Source organism: Aquila chrysaetos, chromosome 22, assembly GCF_900496995.4.
Source record: "Aquila chrysaetos chrysaetos chromosome 22, bAquChr1.4, whole genome shotgun sequence".
Lineage (NCBI taxonomy): Eukaryota > Metazoa > Chordata > Aves > Accipitriformes > Accipitridae > Aquila > Aquila chrysaetos.
The window spans coordinates 13,064,770-13,070,769 of record NC_044025.1 but is presented as its reverse complement, the minus strand read 5'-3'; positions in this window follow the sequence as shown (position 1 = coordinate 13,070,769).

The window sequence follows — 6,000 nt, the reverse complement described above, 5'->3', positions numbered from 1 at the left end:
CACAAGGGAAATAAAAATGTAATCCCTTGGTGCCACCTATAATGAATTGTTATGAAAACCATGAAAATATCTGTCTGCAGATATTGTTCTTTGATTTGAAGTCAGTGTTGTAAGCGGTAATTTTTGTCATTAAAGCTGTTAATCTGCGCAGCGTTCCTCATAAGTTTTTATGAAGAAAAACAGCCCTGCTGCCTACATGCTCATGCAGGGAGCTTCTGAGCAGTGCTACATGAACAGGGTGCCTTTGAATAATTAGCTTTAATTATAGCCAAGGTGGTTGTCTGTCTCAGAGATGGGACTGTTTCATGGCAGCCTGCTGTCCACTGTTGTGATGGGATGGAATGAACTGGTTCATCTGAACCTCACTGACACGATATTCCCCCCCACCTGGCTGATGATGGGGTATGGACATGTCCCAAAGCACTGAACCATGTGTGTGTGTGTGTGTGTGTGTGTGCAATTAGTCACAGTGATTGCCCCAACCATATGCTTTTGCATTTGGGATGGGACTGTAAGGGATCATTGCGTCCTAAGCAAAGATGAGCTGTGGTGAGCAGAGGAGTGCTAGGAGTGATACTCCCCAGCTGGCACAGAGCTGACCTCCTTCCTGCAACCTGTCTTCAGCTTTTCTTGAGTCGGGCTCCTCTTTTGCCACATCTGAGTGCTTCCCTGAGATCCCAGGTAGCTGATTTTCATGCTGTGCATGTCGAGACAGGGCTGCAGTCAAGACATGGCAGGGTGGGCTCCTGCAGCCCCCTTCATCAATGCACTAGGATTATTGTATGCATTTCCAATGCATTCACCATGTGAGTGCACTCCATTACCCCAAGGAGTGAGCACTCTGGAAAGAAAACACTGCTGTTGGGGAGGGAAGAAAGCATGGGAGTCTTCTGGTATTTAGATTGCTCTGACTGAAAAGAATTATGGAAATAAGTGTTTTCCTGAGTAATTTCCAGAAGTTGCATTTTGTGTCTCCAGAGCAATTAGCTGCAGCAAAAGAAGGTGGAAATGAGTGTAGCTCAGTAGGGAAAATGGGAAGAGATGGGGACATACAAAGCTCTGCGAACCAGCACTCTGCAGAGCCTCCTTCTGTGGTCACAGCGCACCACAATCTCTTCTCTGGCCTTCACGAGCAGGGAAGTCACTTCTACATAGCACAATTTAGAAGCGCTCTTCAGAGAAAACAGGCTGTAGGAGAAAGTGTAATGCAAACTCAAAACTTGGATTAGCTGGAGGGAACACTAAACCTAGGGCGGGCACCTGAGGCTGTTGCACATTGTGCATTGGGAGAAAAGGGGGCATGCACTGACTGAAAAGAGACCCCTCTGCCTGTGGGCTGGCCTCACTTTGCCCCAGGGGTAAGGGTGATACCTATGTGAGCAGTGCCCACGTGTGGATCTCCTTGCCTGCTGTACTGGGAAGCCGGTTTTGCTGGAGACCTTGCTCCATTGCAGTTAAAGAAAGGAAGTCCCAGTCAGATCATGAAGGTGTTAAGCCTCAAACCACAGAATTCAAAGCAGCCTCTAACCATGAAAAATTTCAGAGGAGAACTGGTGTAAGAGGAAAATCAGACTTTGGAAGGTTTTGTGCACCTCCCTCAAAGAATTAGCTCCCTGCTGAAAATGGACTGTATGAACCTGCAGTCTGATCTTGTAAGGATTTCCTTATTCCCATCAGAAATTATGTAAAGTCTCAGTGCTGATTTACACTAGGCAAAGATTTGGCTCAATGGCTTGACTTCCTGGATCTTAGCACAACTACAGACACCCCTGTGCTCTGCAAACATTTAGGTTCCCATTTGTGGAAAAGATGAAGGCTGAGGCTGATCTCTACTGACTTTGCAGAAAGGCCATTGTGAAGTGCATGAGAATAGAGGCAACATTAGAGACTTAAAAATAGAAATAAAAGAGCAATAAAGAGAATGAGTTAATAAATCTTTCAAGACACCAAGTTGATGGAATAATGAAAACAACTAGCAGGACTTGCCATGGCCCCTGCCCCTTAAAGGAAGCCTCTTCCCCATTTGGTCTCTGCTTTAAAAACAGAAGAGATGTAAATAGCTTATGATTCAAGGCATAAGACATTCATTGTCTTTTCTATTCTTATGCAGCTGTCCACTCTGAAGTCCTGGTATTTGACCCTTAAGCATCTGGAACTAGGCAGGGTCCGGTATAGATTCCTGTGCAAAATAGATCAGGCAAGATTCCTGTATATAAAGCCCATAATCTCTGCAGAGAAAGTAAATTACGTTTCCTGAAGTTCTCAAGAGAATCACTAGCACCAGGTCTTTTATATAGGCAGCTTGGGGCTTTGTGAGTTCCCAAGAAGCAGCTATTTATCTGCTCTGCTTCAAGGTAGAGAACTCCAAAATTTGGCAAATTACCCTTTATACTCCAGGCAGAGGAGCAGTACAGGACAAGCAATTCTTTCCTTGCTTCTGACATCCTGCAGCTCAGCAAGTATTTTCCAGCATTTTGGGGGAGGTAAGAACAAGATGATCAGAGAAGAGGGCTCTGCAGACACCATTAACATGGTAGGCTGAATCTGCTGACAATAAGTCAATGATTCTTTCTGACATGACTCTAAGAGTAGCAGAAGGACGTCTGTAGGATGACTCATGTTAATGGAAGAATGGTATGTATGACTTGAGATTTAGGACAGATGTCAGGTTCAGAGAAGCGTGGTGTAAGGAAGATCATTTTTATTGGCATAGTAGCAGGAGACAACTTGTCAGAGTGATGTTGACTCCTTTTTTTGTATTGTTTTGGAAATTCCCTTGGGAAGATGGCAAATGGAAAGGGCAGAGTAAGACCTGGCAACATCCCCAACCAAATGGAAAAGGTTGGTTTCCTGCAGACAAATAGACCATGTGGTGGTGGTGATTCCATTACCTTCAGTTTGCAAAGGAGCAGCCTTGGAAGAGCTGGGAAGACGGTCTTTACCATCTCCAGTGTAGGCAGGGTGGTTCCTCCCTCTCAGACCTGCCTATGTGTTGAGTTTGCACCATTCCCATATGTTGACTTAAATAAGGAACCTATTTAAAACATGGCAAACCCCTATGCAGACATCGCTTCAAGGATTAAGGAATTCTCTCTCTGCCTTGCACATGCATGCTCAGCAACAGAGGTTAAAAATTCGTAAGTCTAGGTTTAACGTATCAGAGAGCAATCCACCAAGTTAAATCAGGCTTCTAATGAGTTCAGAAAATAAGATACACATCTTCTTCTGCTGGCACAGATTTCAAGCTCCTGGGTTTACTTTTCCTGCTTTTGAAGAAGGCTAAGTATTTCAGGACAGCTTCATGGTCAAAGAGACGCCCAGTGAAAACATTAAGCTAAACTGTGATACCTCTTTTTCTTTGTTCAAGAAGTGTATGTGGGTTGCATTCTTAACTTCATTCTGGTCACTATAACAGTAAGATCTACAGTAATTATTAAAAAAGCTTTTGAATGAATTCCAGTCTCTCCTCCCACCTCCTAAAAGCTGGGGTGAAGTTCTATCCAGCTGTCATTGGGAACAAGAAATTCAACCAGACACCTTTAGCAGTATTAGTCTTATTTACTACTAATAAATTATTATTATAGTAAAGTAAATTCTTAATTAATATTGATGTACAATATATAAAGTAAGGATCAGGGCTGTCTACTTCCACTTCCATGTGTGACCTGCACCCTATTCCAGACTTTATTCTTTACTGGTTGCCTCTTTGGGCACATGACATTTATCTACCATGATCTCTGCCTCATTTTGTCCCTCCTGTTCACAGAAATGATTGCAGCTGGAATTTGTGTGGAATTTCCTGCTCTTCCTGGTTTCTGTGTTCCCTCTTGCCATGGGGTCAGGACAGGAAGTGGGATTTTGCAGAATATTTTGAATGCAGTGTGGGAGACTTAAGAAAAAAGTGAGGTTAAAATGATATCCACTGCTGCATCTGCAGATGTGCCAGTGTTTGTTCCATTGTACTGCTGTTTATAGGGTCTTATGTTTTCTGTACACAATGGGATCCCGATTCACGATAAGACCTTCAGATAGTTCTGCCTTATACAGATAACATTAGGAATGCCCACAATAATTTGCAAGTTATTAGCTAAGTAATAAATTTCACAAGGCTCCATTGAATAGGCAGAATTGTAATTTGCAAGTAGAGAAGTGAAGACCTAAAACTAAGCATGAGTTGCTGGCTTGGGAAGAGAGGGAGAACCCAGGACAAGGATCACATACCCTGAACTCCTGGCTGGTAGGCACCCAAGCATCTCTCTGTGCCTTCAGGTATGTCTGCAAGTGCCCTAAAAAGACATGTTTCTTCCATGAGTTTATAACAGATTCCAGAGCCAGTGTGAGCTGAATAAACGGATAACACAGTATATTGTGTATTACTTCTGGTTGCCATAGCAGAAGGACTCCTATGGACAAAGCCTGCTGAACAGAAGCCTTTGAGTTGCGTAGTCATTTTTGTGGATGGAAGAGGAGTAGCAAGATGATGTACAAAAGAGGGAGCTGGATACAGTCTGAGACTTGAAAGCCACAGGGTTATATTCCTTTTCTGCCTTTTCCATTGTGACCTTGTGGTTTTTCCCCATCTGGACAGTGAGGTTTCTCCTCTCCTCATGTAGACATTACAGGGATGAATGTGTTACAGGTTGTCAAGTGGCCAAGGTGCCAGGAGATTGGAGACCCTACAGTACCAGCCATTATGAAGGGCTGTTCCGCATCATGTCTCTGTCCTCCAGCGTCCACTTCAACCCTTGCAGCTCAAACACCCAGGGTCTGTAAGCTGTAAGGATGAACCAGCTTCCCGTACTTTCACAGCAAGAGTCAGGCTCTGAGCTGTGGCCAGCAGAATCTGGCTGAGAAGCGTGGGAAACTTAACAGTAAGAGAGAAAATCTGCTCTATCAAGGGCTGTTTTCCTGGGGCTGCAATTTCTGATGCATCCAGCACATTTTTTGGGTAATCTGTACTCCTGGAGCAACATTTAAAAGAGTGGAAAGAAAAGTATTTTATCTTCAAAAAAACAATTCATCCAACAAATTGAGAGGGTCATGTCAGTCACTAACAAAGTAAACGGAGCTCCTCAGGACTCAGACTGCCACCTTTTGCTGAACCCATTAACCATTTCCTTAATGGCAGAAGAGTGAAGTGGATTTTCCTCTTCATTAATTTTAGAGTAGGATATGGGTTTTTAAAGTGGATCCTTTCAGAAGGAAGGAATAAATTAATACTTTGGAGTTTTTTTCCAGGCTAATCTTTGTGTCAATGCAGGAGATTCACTTCACCTTATTTTCTCTTTAACTCTCTATTTAAGTTTGAAGTAGATAGTTTTGCTTCAATATCTCATTGTAACCACCTCCTTTACTAGGACAGTTAAGAGATATTGACATGATTGTTGCAGACATGCTTTGCTCAGCTGTTTCTCCACTGTGAGTTGTTGCAGTTGTCCAACAATCATAATTTTGAAATGTTTTAGACTACAAGTCAGGCAGGACTGAACTTATGGGAGAAGTATTCATTTAGGGTTGGCGCTTGCGCAAGACCTAGGAACAGCTCTTAAGGAGCAAATGGCTCTGACCCAGTGGAAGCACTTGGGACCCGCCTCTTGCAATCACTTATTCCAAAATTATGATGTTTGCTTCTTTAGCCAATCAACACACCTTCAGTCCTACATTAACAGTTGGGACCCACTGGAAAATTACCCTAAGGAACAGATGAACTTACTGGCTACTCTTGTTAGGCAGGTTCATGGGAACTCTACCAAATTTCTGCCCCTGGCTCCTTCCATTTGGTCTCTTGGCCTGGGGCATGTCAAAGTGTGCTGGGCGATAGCAGGCATCCCATAAAGGCATGCCTAGAAGTAGCTCATAAGCCTGTTTCTAAAAGAGCCCTGCTTTGTAGGCAAGAAGGACCATGTGAATGATTTTGACAAAGGCTGTGAGCTATTCTGTAGATGAGGAATATGATCAAAGTGCACAATACTGGTGCAAGATGACCTCAAAGTTCACTAC